The sequence below is a fragment of the Anastrepha ludens genome, chromosome 4 (genome assembly GCF_028408465.1).
Source record: "Anastrepha ludens isolate Willacy chromosome 4, idAnaLude1.1, whole genome shotgun sequence".
Taxonomy (NCBI): Eukaryota; Metazoa; Arthropoda; class Insecta; order Diptera; family Tephritidae; genus Anastrepha; species Anastrepha ludens.
In genome coordinates, this window is record NC_071500.1 from 93,332,210 (window position 1) to 93,346,526 (window position 14,317).

Genomic DNA, 14,317 nt, shown 5'->3' on the forward strand with positions numbered 1-14,317 from the left:
AAAAAAAAAACTCTTTTCTCATATCCGTTGTGCACGCTTTTAAAGAAACACCCAAAAATACGATTTCAAATGCGGCGAAGGCCTTAAAATCATAGCTATTTTCATATAATACTCATACATACGCTATGATCAGAAAGTACGGAGAACGTTTAATTTCAACGAACTGCGCACGTAGGAACCGGTCCATATTTTTTCTTATGTTGGTAGGACTGTAAGACACACATCTGCCACTATTTATCCGTTTTGAAGCGTTTGAGAGATGCTGTACGTCGCAAACGGCCGGAAATGTGGGCAAACAGTCCTTGGATTTTACATGATGATAACGCGCCATTCCACCGCGCCATATTGTGCTGGATTTATTGACCAAACACCAAGTAAGTCCCATCGGGCAAGCACCGTATTCACCTGATATGGCCCTATGCGACTTCTTTTTGCTTTCCACGTTGAAGTTACCACTTCGTGGAAGGAGATTTCAGTCGATAGAGGAGATCAAAGAGAATGCGACGAAGAAGCTGAAGGCCATCCCTTCGTCGGGCTACCAGGGGTGCGTGGAAGAGGGAGTTAAACGTTGACACATGTGTGTTGCTTCAGACGGGTCATATTTGGAAGGAAATAAAATAAATTTGCCTGAAATTTAATTCTGTTTTGTTTTATTTAAACATTCCCGGTACTTTCTGATCATAGGGTATATTACAAAAAGCTACTTTTTCGTTTATATTAAAACCAAGCTTAATCAATGAACTGTACAATTTTAATAACAAAATATTTTTGCATCCATTTGTTCTGGTTTGCCATTATGCTTGCCTTTTTATTTCAATTATTGTAGGGTAATCATAATCAAAAAATAGTCAAATGATAATGGTAATCACCAAACGCACCACTTCGATTTACGCCCACAACCTCCACAGTAACCATGACGAAACCATTACCTCCAACCAACAATCACTTGTTATTAACTTGAAGGCTCCAACCTAACCATGTTTTAAATGTTCCACAATCAAGTTCGTTAATATTTCAGCCAAAGCACAGTTGTTGGTATGTGGTATTTCTCTCATATGTACAGAAACCAGACACATTTCAAGTGCGTAAATTAGATTTATTTATTATTTATTTTCTTCGTTCGATATATCACACATTTTCGCGCTAATTAAATAAGTTGTGTATGGCAGATAGGAGCCATTTAACACATCACATTTGTTTGTTTATTTTATAACTTTTTTCCAAATGAGTAGAGGCCAACAAACGTTTCTTTAAAGTAAAACCAACAAAAATTTTAATTACAAACCAAAAAGCACTTATTCTACATACTCGCACACCACCGCACATTACCGCAGGTTGTGTGCATGTATGTCTATGTATATGTAGCTATGTGTTTGTAAGAAATGTAATTACGCTTAAGTTTCTACCGCTGCTATGGTCATTGGACGTGCTTTGATTCAAGGTTAAGGTTGCATTTTTACCTGTTGTAAGGCTATCAGCCAGACAGTCAGGCAGATTTGCCACCTAGTCGACCAAGTCACGATCGGTAGAAACAATTCATTCATCGCAGCAGCTGATCAGCTGTGAACTAAGTGAATTTACTGCCGTTTCCAATTCATGAATGTATTTGTAATGTCCATTACTAATAAAGCATTGTCATCTAATGAAGTTATATAAAAGATTTTTAGTACTTAATGGCTTACGAGCAGATATTCAGTATGCATTTCGACTTTTAGTGCACAACACTCATAAAAAACGTTTAAGCGACGACGTTTATGTTAGGCGAAAAAAATTTTAAAATGCAAATCACATTTTTATGGGAAAAAAATGGTTTCCCTTAAATGAATTAATATGTGTAGTATAAAAGTGTGAACTGAGAGCCGCATGTGAAGTCAATACTCAGCAACATTGCACAATCATTCATCATACGCCCAGTTGTTCCGCATGTGACAACAATGATTACGGTGCTGCTATAAACACATGTTCCGCCACTTGTTTCAGCAACATGTTTGTATGACAATTCATTTTTGACTGGTGATGACTTTATTTGGTTTTTTTTTTTTTGTTTCATAAGAACTCAAGAGTACATAAGTGTTTATTTCAGTAATTACCAGCTAAGTAATGAAATATGTAGGTAGATTTTCATGATTTGACTGGCAAACAATAAACTACTTTTTGATGCTTACTTTTTATTTTTGCCGATTCTTGTGAATTCAGCGGTCTAAATACCCCATCATTGTTAGAATGTTTAGAAAAGGAAATACCTAATAATTGAAATAACATTTATTTGCAATGAAGATTTCAAGAATCATCCTATATTGCAAAACACACAAAATATCTTCGATGACTAACGAAGCACCAGGAGTGCAAGAAAATACTTACAAGCATTTTTTGCTTTGTGCTGTGACTTTGGCTGGGGGTTCATAGCAAGAACTTGTCAGAACTGCAATACAACAATTAAGTTTAAATTTTGACAAAAACTTGCCAGAAGAAAATATCGGAGAAATCATGTTGGAACATAAGAGGGAGCCCATCGTTCTCTATCTTCATCGATGAGTTCGAAATGCGCTGCAGTGTTAGAGTAGGCAATTATTTCAAATGTCACTCAATCATAGCGAATACGAATCCATATCAGCATATTTTAAGCGACACTGCCAGCGTGAATTTCTACTTTGTTTTTATATACAACTGCTTCGCTAGGCATATCAGAATTAGAAATGAATAATTAACACTCGACTTAAATTCACGCTATGTGTATTTATTCTTTTTTACAATATAAAATGAATGTTAATTTTAAACTTAAACTAACACAAAGCCTTTTCGTAAACTACATTTTTTGTTTTGCTCTGAGTTGTGGTATAAATAAACAGAACTGTTGGCTTTCCTACGCGTGAACATGATACATATAATTGTCCGTGGGAGAAGCATGGATATTCTAAGTCAATTCCGCATAATTCCAGCGATTGTCCTTGTGCTTTGTTTATTGTCATTGCAAATGCAAGACGTATTGGAAATTGCAATCTTTTGAAGTCAAAAGCTGAATCTGGTGGAATCAGCGGAATACGCGGAATCAATACGTCTTCACCTTTGAATTTTCCTTTTAAAATTGTTGCTTTAATAAGATTATTCATGACCTTTTTGACTGCTTATCTTTTTCCGTTACACAATCGTGGCTGATTTAAATTTCTAAGCAAAATAATTGGTGCACCAACTTTCAATTGTAAGCGATGAGCCGGCAGTCCAGGTAAGTCCAAGGAATTTAAAAATTCTGTTGGATAATTTACAGCGTCATCTTGATTTATAACTGTATCAATTGATTTAAATGTTGCAATCTCACCAGGCACATCATTTAAAATATTCGCATTCAATTGACCAACATCCTTATTTTTCGCAGCCAGTATTGCTCTTTCAGCTAACCAATTGTGATTTTGATAATTTTGCGCAATATTTGGAAAAACACTTGAAACTAATTGTTGTTTTGTGTGTGCGAAATTACAAAAATTATCTGGCAAAGTGATTAAGCCAGTAGCAGCATCAATAGGAATTTGTCCATTTCCTATCTTCAGAAGTAAATAAACTCGCAGATTTGTTTTCAAAGTCAAAGTTTTTACGTGCCTCCATAAATGGGGTGTCTTTAAACATGCTTTTAATTCATCTGCTGGTGTTGAACGGGGAATTACTCGCAAAGTTTGACGAAAATCACCAGGCAATAATATTAAAGCGCCACCAAATATTTCTTGATTATTACGTAAACCTTTCAAAGTTCTATCCAATGCTTCCACTGATTTTTTATGTGCCATTGTACATTCATCCCACACAATTAATTTGCATTGTTGCAAAACTCTTCCCATTCCAGAATTTTTTGAAATGTTACATGTTGGATTTTCATTACTTTGCATATTGAATAGTAATTTAAGTGCGGAATGCGCTGTACGGCCACCATCTAATAATGTAGCAGCTATTCCAGACGATGCAAGCGCTAATGCTATATTCTTTGGTGATCTTACAGTCGCTAATAACAACGAAATCAAAAACGTTTTACCGGCGCATCTAAAAAAACATTCCTCCACTTTTGTTTTGTATAGCTTGCATCATAGTGTCATATGCATGTGTTTGTTCTATATTCAATTTCGGCAGATTCAAATTTATAAATGTGTTAAGATCATTTATATCGTATTGTTGTTCACGTTGTATATCTTGATTAAATACGTCATGCATTGCTCGATTAGGAGGTGGTAAACCTAATTGTGACAATAATTTATTTGCAACTGCTAAGCACATATCTTCAATATGAGATGGAAAACATGTTGCATAATAATTGAAAATAATGCCCGTATTTGATGCGGTGTACCTGTTGCGGATGCATCTGCAAGTGTTGCATCCCAATGATTATCATCTTCAAGTACATGCAATTCTTCACATGCTCGCCGGTAAGTTTGACAGAGGCGCCCATTAACTCTTTTCAAATTCAAAAAAGACGTTGGTCCACGAACATTAATTAATAAAAGACCCAAATAAAAACATTCAGCCTCGCTAGGATGCACTGTATAAAGTCGTCCTACGGCGTCACTTTCAAAAACACCAGGAAAACCATCAACAGGTTTTCCTCTTTTACGTCTTTCCCATGTGTAATATGTTGGTACTTGTGAATTAAGCAGTGTTTTAGCAAATTGATCTCTTTCACATAATTTAAAAAAATAAATTAATGTGGTTGATGGTGGTCGCTCTACAATTGTCTGAGCATTATCAACAGTAAAATACACACGCTGTCCATTTTCCAAATGAACTGCTAAATGAATAACAGCTGGACTACGGTCATGAATGGAGAAAAACAAAATTCGCCAAACTGCCTCGTTACTACTAATGTACCTGCCCATTTGGTATTGAATTATTTCATCATTTCGGTTCTCTGCAACTCCAAAAACAGCCATGTCACTACCTTTGTTAATATACTTGCAGCAATCCCTGAGAGCGCTATTTTAGTTATACCTGCTTTTAGGCATTTATCTCGTAAACGTACGTTTGCCCATATGAAATTGTCTACCTAAATGCATAAAAAAAGTTTTAGCATAACTTTTTCGAGTATATATACATACAGGAGGATTTATTTTTTACATTTTGCTCGTCGACTTTCGCGTTTTCTTTTCTTGGTTTTAGACTTTCACCACAAAAAAATTACGCAAACCCTTGAACAAAGTTATACTAATAGAAACCTGATCTTAATACTCGAGCTACCATCAAATTAACACATTTTATTTTTTAAAAGAACATTTATGGCGACTGTCGACCCATATTGATGGATTTCAAAAAATGTATGGATTCAACCGCTGAATAATTTCGTATATTTTAAATCCATCTAAACTTTTACATTTGCGCATTTATATATATGTATTTAACATTTAATTTTAGTAAACGTTTCAATATTTGTCAAAAACTTTGAACTTCGAAAAATACAGGCTGATGGTTATTAATGGAATCAAATATATTTAACGAATTTTTATTTTATCTAAATCATTAAACGTTCAAATGAAGCTCAAAATATTTTTCCAGTTTAAAAAAAAGCAATGTGCTTTGATGCCGTGTCACGCATGCATAAAAAGGAAAGAAAAGAGAGGACAACTATTGCGTTACGAATAATACAGTCGCATACGTCACTCGACATCAAAACAATGTTATTCATATCTGTGTATATTCTATTCATTTGCGTGTATTCTCATTCCGTATACGTAATGTCCGTATAAGGGAAACACGCAAATATTGTATTTTTCACACTTACACAACGCACGCATACTTTTACCGATTTCTTTAAAACTTCACATAAACCATCTATGGACCAATACCAATGATCTGTGAAAGTTTGATTGAAATTGGTGAATGCGTTTAGGCGTGAATCGGCGACTAACGAACACAAAAAAACGTCTCCATTTTTATATATAAGAAAGAAGCAGGGCCTTTGGCAATATCCCAAACATCGGAGTACAAAAGAAACTTTTTTTTGAATCCATTTATTTATGCAATCTGTTTTTCTGAAAAGAAACTGATGTCAAAAGAAAAGCTGGAGGCCGAGTGACGAGAAGATGAATTGTAGCGGAAGCAATGGTTTACCCCGAACTGTGGCGATGGTGACGAAAAGAAACAAAGCAGAAAAGGAACAGCGTTTTTGACAGCCAGGTTCTACTAATAGCAATCCCATCACCTTTAACTAAATTCAAGCTAATAAAGTAACACAAAATAATAGAACGCACAGCGTCTTAGTCTATGGACAACTTTCTTAACTGTGTGCCATACATAAGGAACATCGAAGCCATGAGAAAACTGATTGATTGTCTAAAGCAGGAGTCAGTGTGGGTCGCTAGAGGCCGCACAGAGCTCAATGTTATTCAACTCTACTTTTTAGAAAAGGAGGTAGAAGTGGTTAGGTAGCAAAATATGAAAAATAGCTGCACAACTTTGGGTAAACTTCCGCAAAACAAAAGCAACAGATATGCTAAATAGACCGAAGACAGGCGTATGTAGAAATGTAGGGACTACTTTATAGCACTGGCCACTGGAAAAGCATGGCGCAAGAAGTTTCATTTGAGAAATGAGATACTACAGAATATTACGATTTTAGTAACCTACAATATTTGGAAAATGAGAAATAAAAAACTTTGCGCGTGCACCCTTTTTGGGTATTTGGCCGAGCACCTCCTCCTATTTGTGGTGTGCGTCTCGATGTTGTTCCACAAATGAAGGGACCTAGAGTTTCAAGCCGACTCCGAACGGTAGATATTTTTTCTGAGGAGTTTTTTCGTAGCAGAAATAACTCGGAGGTTTGCCATTGTCTGCCGAGGGCGGCCGCTATTAGAAAAAACTGTTTCCTCATTTGTGTCTTTTACCGAGATTTGAACTGATTTGAATTTGGTAGTCACGCACTAACTCATTCGGCTACGGCGACCGAGTTAGCCTAAGACGTTTGCATGGGCTTAATTCAGTTCAACGAGTGAGTAAATTATGTTTCTTCTATTGAACGAATATCGAAGCAGTAAGAAAGCAAATATGAAATACAATACACATTTACCATTATTCAGCCGCAGGGCAATGCTTTTTTCGTTTGCTTCACTATTGAATACTGCGCGAGAATGCTTTCTGACCCCTATTTCCTAAAAAATTGCTGTCCCTCAAAGTAAATCAAGAAGTTTGTATTAGTTATTAAGAACTTTATCATATATTTTATATTTCATTAATTAAATAGTATTTTTTTAGTCAAGTAAAAATATGGTTATTCACCAATGCCTGCAAGACGGCTTACGAGTTATGAATAACTAGAAGGACTAGTAACTACAATTCTGCAGCCTTTATTCAAAAAAAGTGACTGAATAGTTGCAGTTAAAAGCTGTTATTCATTGAATGTGACTGCAAGGTTTTTAAATTGAACTGAATACCTCTAATGTGCGATTATCCAGCCGATTTTTAGTGTTTAGTTTGATTTATATGTATTTATGGTAAGAAAAAACCCTTTTAGCACTTCTGGAAAATATAAAATAAATGAAATAATGAGATGATTGAGAAATATCTCAATTCAAAACAAAAAAACATTTAAGAACGATATGGCAGATATTTTGTATGAAAGTACTTCACTATATTCGTCAGTATCCAAGTACAGGCTTTAACTTAAGAGCTAAAAATAACTGAAACTAAATCTCAGAGAGACTTTTACAGAGAGACAATTACAGATGTATGTAACTATCGATTAACATCAGGATAAACAGAAGTACGTTCGTATGTATGTATGGGAGTATAAATAAACATTAGCATTAACAGAGGTAAGTATATATGTAAAGTTAAAATTGATAGTAGCATTAACAGAAGGAAGTATGAATAAAAAAACATAACAACAGTAACAGAGTTCAGTATTTAAGAGAGATAAATACTAACACTAGGAAATCTATGATGTAAAGAAAGAGTTTTCTACAGAGTGACTGTGAATGTTATGCAGAATGTTAGCGGAGTTAATAATAAGAAAATAATATAAAAAAAGGAAATAGGAGTTAACATAACGCATACCTAAACAAAGGTGGGACTATAATGTAACCAGAAAATGTTAATGAAATGAAATGGCGCAAATATTACTGTTAAGTATTTTTAATAAAACTTAATAAAATTTTTAATTATCTATTATATTGCATGCGAGTAATTATCCATTTTTAATACCAATTTTTCTTTCTTCCCTATCGTATCGAAAAATGGGAAAAAGTATTATGAAAGTTATGCCTTCGATGGCGAATCACTCACCAAAAAAGGGTTGAGTTGGAATTTTTTTTTTTTGCTATTTCCGTGAGAAAAAGTATGAATTAGCAATTCATTGTAAACGAAAAATATTTAAACTATTTGTATTTATTTATTTATTTATTAAACCAATGCATATAATAGATTCTTCTAGGCTAAGTGGACATATTTTAAGATTAATAGGCAATAAAAAAAGAAAGTACAATTAAACTATTGATATTAAATATTCAAAGATTTTAACAGGTGATCTTTTGAAAATGCAAAATCTATCTCAACAAATTTTGAGATTTTATTAAACACAATTAATGTTCCAGAGCATAAAGGAATTTTGAATTCAGAGTTCTGGCCGGAATATTAAAGAAAATCCTCTCAAGAAGCATCGGACAGTCAAAAGCCCCACGGATTAAGTCGGAAATGAAAGATAAAGATAGGATTATTCTCCTGCTTTGCAATGATTTTAAGTTGATCAATAAGCATCGCGCTTCATATGTAGGGATAGGATCCGAAAAGCGTAAATGGGACGAATAATACAGCGACCAAATGAAAGATTTCTGCTTATATTTTATGATTGTTTTATACATGCGCATGTTTATATATATCAAAATTTATATAATTGTATTTATATACAACGCTTTAGCGCCGATTGAAGAGAAAAATGAAAAAATATGAAAATAATGAGATTTCATTACCAATATTTTCATCAAGTATAGGAATCTCCGCAGCGGCTAAGGCGACGTAAAGTGCAAAAATAGCCTTGATGCCGTTCAAAACCAACACGACATAGTAAAATTGTAAGCCATTCCTAGAAAAGTTTTTTTTATAACTGCATATACACATACAGTTATATGTATACATATAACACCCTCTTACACCCTCTTTGGGTGTTTGGCCGGACTTCTCCTCCTAATTTGTGGTGAGCGTCTTGATGTTTTTCACAATGGAGGGACCTACAGTTTCAAGCCGACTCCGAACGGCAGAAATTTTTTATGAGGAGCTTTTCCATTGCAGAAATACACTTAAAGGTTTGCCATTGCCTGCCGACGGGCGACCGCTATTAGAAAAAACATTCGATCTTTCACCGAGATTCGAACCGACGTTCTCTCTCTGAATTCCGAATAGTAGTCACGCACAAACCCATTCGGCCACGGCGGCCGCCAACACATATTACATACAGTTGCGAGTACGAAAATAGCAGTACCAAAAAATATATTAGGTTTAGAAAAAAAATTTGTATCTAAGATGTGTTTAGAAAGTGTGTTAATTAAATAAATTATTTAAATAAACTATTTTTTAACAAAAGATAGATATTCATGCATACGAAATACAGGCATGCCACTCAACAAAATTAAAAAAAAATGTTAATAAATAGTTTAAATAAAAGAAACATTCCATCGTATAAATATGCCCAAAATTTTATTAAAATTCCTTGCATAACCTTAAAACACTGAAGGCACTGCTAATTCAATGTTGCACTTAAAAACGTAGCTACGCCAATAAAAAGCCGTTATTTAAGTAGTTGCCAGATTTAAGCAGATAAACTCTTCACATCCGAAAACTCTTAAGGCCCTCGCCTCGTTTGAAATGTTGTTTTTTGGGTGTTACTTTAAAAGCGTGTAAAACGGAAACGAAAACAAAATTAATTTTTGTTTTCAGAATTTTACTTTTTGATCTGTTATTAATAAAATAAGAAGTTGTCAGCCTTCAAAAACTGGTATTCACATGGATAATGGACAGAGATATAGCCGGTTCTACTAAACCGATTTTGATGAAAAAAATGTTAATGACGTAGAATTGATATCGTTATCTTGTGAACTATGATTATTGTGAAATAAAAATTGTTTAGTTTTTTTTCGGACCTTTTAAGTCAAAAAAAGAGGGTCAAAAAACGGGTTTTCATCTTTAAACGTTCGCCATTTTGTCAAATTTTATTTTTTTTTTTAAGATCGTAGTTCACACGATAACGCCGTTCATACTGAACAAGAACCTTTTTGTCCTTTTGATTTGAGACACCTGTGAGTCCCGGTATACATGTCTGGAAGACCATTTTTTGAATGCTGACAACTTTTTGATCGAACCTCGTATGGCGAAAAAAATAGCTCAAAAAATAAAATACTGAAAACAAAGATAATTTTTTTTTTCCATTCCGCTTCATGCTTTTAAAGAAACACCCAAAAAAAAACATTTCAAATGAGGATTCGCCTCAACTCTTCGTAGATATTTGGTATTGAAATTTCCGCTTGTATGATTTATAGAAAAAAAATTAATAACATCAAAATAATTTTTCAAGTGTACTACTATTTTTGTTTCCAACTGTACTTATATACGTACAAGTTGGAATAGGCAGCGCTATAGAATAATTTTTCGTTTTTTAGAATATATATTTTTTTTTTGCCTTTACAGCAGCATTCAAGCAAGAACTTGCTCTTTGAAGCAGACCGCCTGGAAAAAGGGTCATACAAAAAATCTTGCCACACTTAAGTAGAAGCATGACTTAGCGATTTAACTTGATAATACCTGAAATTTTTACACTATTACTTATAGCGTTATATTTAAAATAGTTTTCTGTGGAATTGTAATCTTCAGTATTTTTCCGCAATAATTTCAAAGCAAATTTTACTTTCTTAGGCTCCTCTTCTTCAAGTATAAAAATAGCTAATGTAAGTATTAAGAATATTTTTTTTCTCTTAACTTTGAAGCCGACAAGCACTTCAGCTCCATTATGTTCAGCAATTTCTTGCGCCCTTTCACGTTCCAACGAATGGGTTAGCATAAAAAATTAATTGTAAGTTACGCAAATGTTTTGCTTGCCACACGTGCCGGTGAAGCAATAAGGGCTGTAGTGTCGTTTAGCTTTTGTGTTTCGATCATTTTACGCCTTTTTGTAATTAAATGAGAATTTAGTCATTTTAAATATAGGAAAAATATGTGCATATTGCAGAAAGCGTGGCATATATTTATATGGAATATAACTATTTTAAATTTTTTCCTTTCAAATTTTTAGGTTATGAAAAATTTGTGATTGATAGCAATTTACAAAATAAGAAAATGTAGGTTTATTCTCAAAATTTTTTAGTAGTGGCCCATATACTCGTATATGCATTAAAAAGTAGTGCAGGGTGGCGCAAAATTAATCACCCTATCGGAAGACTTATATTTTTTGTAAATGACGTTTTACGTCAATTATATTTGATATCTGGAATATACAAACAGCGGCCGTCGTAGCCGAATGGCAATTTTTTTTTAAATATAGCATAAAAATTTTTTTAACAAAAAATTTATCAAAAAATTTAGTACTTTAACGAAATTTAAAAAAAAATTTTAGTAGAAAAAAAAGAACGAAAAACTATACTTCACCAAAAAAAATATTTTTTATTACATTAACCAATAGTAATAGTGAATCAATAATGCCCTAATTAATGGCATTGAGATTTTTTTTTTTTTTTTTTTAAACAAAATGTTTTTCATTTCTTTTTTGTTCTTTTTTAGTGGATGTGTTTTGTTACTTTACTTAGTTTTTTCTGGCAATTGGAAAGAAATACAGAAATAATTTTTTTTTCAGAAATTTTGTAAAGGTTTATGTACATAACTTCTGCCTTCTCCCGACAGTTGCCTCAACGTTATCAGACCGTTCCAGATTATTAAAAATTTTATATTAAATCCGGCTGACCTCAAACCGGTACCTCAGTCACCTCAGCAGCGTCCGTCAAACATTAATAAAGAATGTTTTTTGCTCTTACAACAATAACAATCTATATCTTGACTTTTAATTCAACTGTGTGGTAAGTTCCTAGGTTTATAGTAAAAATTAGATGGCAACTCTATCAAAAAAAAATTTCGTTTAAATTTTCCTAAATTCTTTTGCTTTAAACTCCATACTCTATATGGTAGATTACTATTTTTGAATTCAAAATTCATAAAAATCAACTACAACCAGTAAATTTTCAAATAAAGTAAAATCAGTTCAATACTTTTTGATCTTATTTTAAAGAATTTACTTTTTAACTTTTATAAATGTTTGAACGTACTTACTATATATACAGATATTTAATAAAATCTGCTTCTTGTTGTTATTTTTTTTTTGTCATTATGAATCCTGCAGTGTATATAAAAGCAGCCCTCACAAAATTAAAGGGTCTGAGTAAAAAAAAAAAAAAAACAAGAACTTTTAAATAAAATATCTTTTATTTTATTTCATTTATTTTTTTTATTCTTTTTTATCTTTTGTTATTCTTAATTTTTTTTTTTTTTTAATTTGTTTTATGTTTTTTTGTTTTTATTTTATTTTATTTTTTTATATTTTATTGCATTTCATTTTATTTTATTTTATATTATTTCGTTTCATTTCATTTCATTTCATTTTATTTTATATTATTTTATTTTATTTTATTTTATTTTATTTTATTTTATTTTATTTTATTTTATTTTATTTTATTTTATTTTATATTATATTTGCTTTATATTTCTTATTTTCATTTATAAATAACTTTAAAAATCAATTATATGTCTTAATTATTGCGTACTGACTATAATTGATAATTTTTTCACTTATTCTTAACGGCACATCTATTTTCTTATCACCTTTCCCCACTTTTCTCTCCATCGCTCTAGGCATTCACTTTATTTGCCAACACTTGATGCCTGCACTCATTTTAGCCTCCAAAAAACCCGTAACCTCAAAATCGTACTTTTTACAATAACAAAAAATACAAAACCAAATTCTATGGCATATTTGCCTATTATTTTCCCGCTAAATAAAATCGCAAACACTTCAAAATTTCCCTGAGAAATACCACTGACTACCTTGCCGATCGAGTCACTTACCTTCCCACAAATTTATTTACAAGTTTACGCATTGAAATAAGTGGAGAAGGTTGTTAATGGGAAATACATAGTTTCACGCTTTTTCAAAATATTTATTCAATATCGCACAACATATTTATGCGTGTAACAAATTCAACGAAATTGTAATAATTTGAAAGTAAACACGACTGCAAACTCACCAATAGCTTTGGGCTTGTTGAATTCGAATTTTCCTATGAACACTCAGGTAAGTGATCTTTTTTTTTTAGAAATTAAGCACTAAGCAAACGCACAACAAACAAAACACGCACTTGAAACGCGACGAAATGCGACAAAGTGTATTTACAAGTATACTGACGAAATGTCACTCACCTTGTAGTCGTTGAGCACAAATGAGGTTTTCGTTAGGCGACCAATTTTGGCGGCTTTTTGTAACAACAACAGCTATAACTACGATGTTATTGGTTTGTTGATTAGCACAACCGCAATGGGAAGGGTGCTGAAAGAAGGATAAAAGAGAAGAATAAAATGAAAATTGGTGAAGAGTTGCAAATGGGCATATCACATAATTGCAATAAAGATTTTCCTACAAAAAAAAATAAATAAAAAAATTCTCCATAATTTAATAAAAATAGAAGAATTTTGAAATTACATATTTCATTCATTTAATTATTCTTATTTTACATTTATATTCTAAAAATATTCTATAGCCTCTCCTCGAATTTGAATATCTATATTTTTTAAATGTCTTATAGAAGAAAACAGTAATGAGTATTATATTATTATACAATTAAGATATCAGAAAAATGTATAATCCCAAAATAGCTGTAACCTTCTAATGCGCAAATTTCAAATTTAGGGATGAGGTTCATAGCGTTTTTATATTTTCTTTTACTTCACAACGATTTGTTTGCCGTTTGGCAACTGGTAAGTATTCATTCGATAGAACTCTTTCTGCTCTACAGAACTATGTTAATTGTAATTTTGAGTTATCTCATTTTTTATTATTTTTGAGGCTTAGAAATGGAGTACCAAGGAGAGAAAATCAACACCTGCTGGTGTTTGCCTTTCATAGAGGTCAAAAAGTTGCCAAAGCACCCAGGACGACGTGTATGAAGAAGGTGTCATAGGCGATTCTACAGGGCGGAAATGGTTTGCAATGCTAAAAAATGGCTACTTTGACGTCGATGGCACATCCCGCAGCGGAAAGGCTTCTGAATTCGATGAAGAACATCTCAAATCACTTTTGAAGGAGAAGGTCGACAAACCA

General features: G+C 32.7%; 1 protein-coding gene across 3 annotated transcripts in view; it reads right to left on the reverse strand.

The window, feature by feature from the left end:
• The window catches only part of LOC128860198 (CD151 antigen), a 67,948-nt gene that overhangs the window by 39,482 nt on the left and 14,149 nt on the right, over positions 1-14,317 (reverse strand). The window contains exons 1-2 of one of the 3 annotated variants that reach the window (XM_054097517.1): positions 13,248-13,413; positions 7,404-7,488 (exon numbers count right to left, since the gene is read on the reverse strand). The gene's annotated coding sequence lies outside the window, so the exon portion shown is untranslated. The other 2 variants (XM_054097516.1, XM_054097515.1) reach the window with 2 other exon arrangements.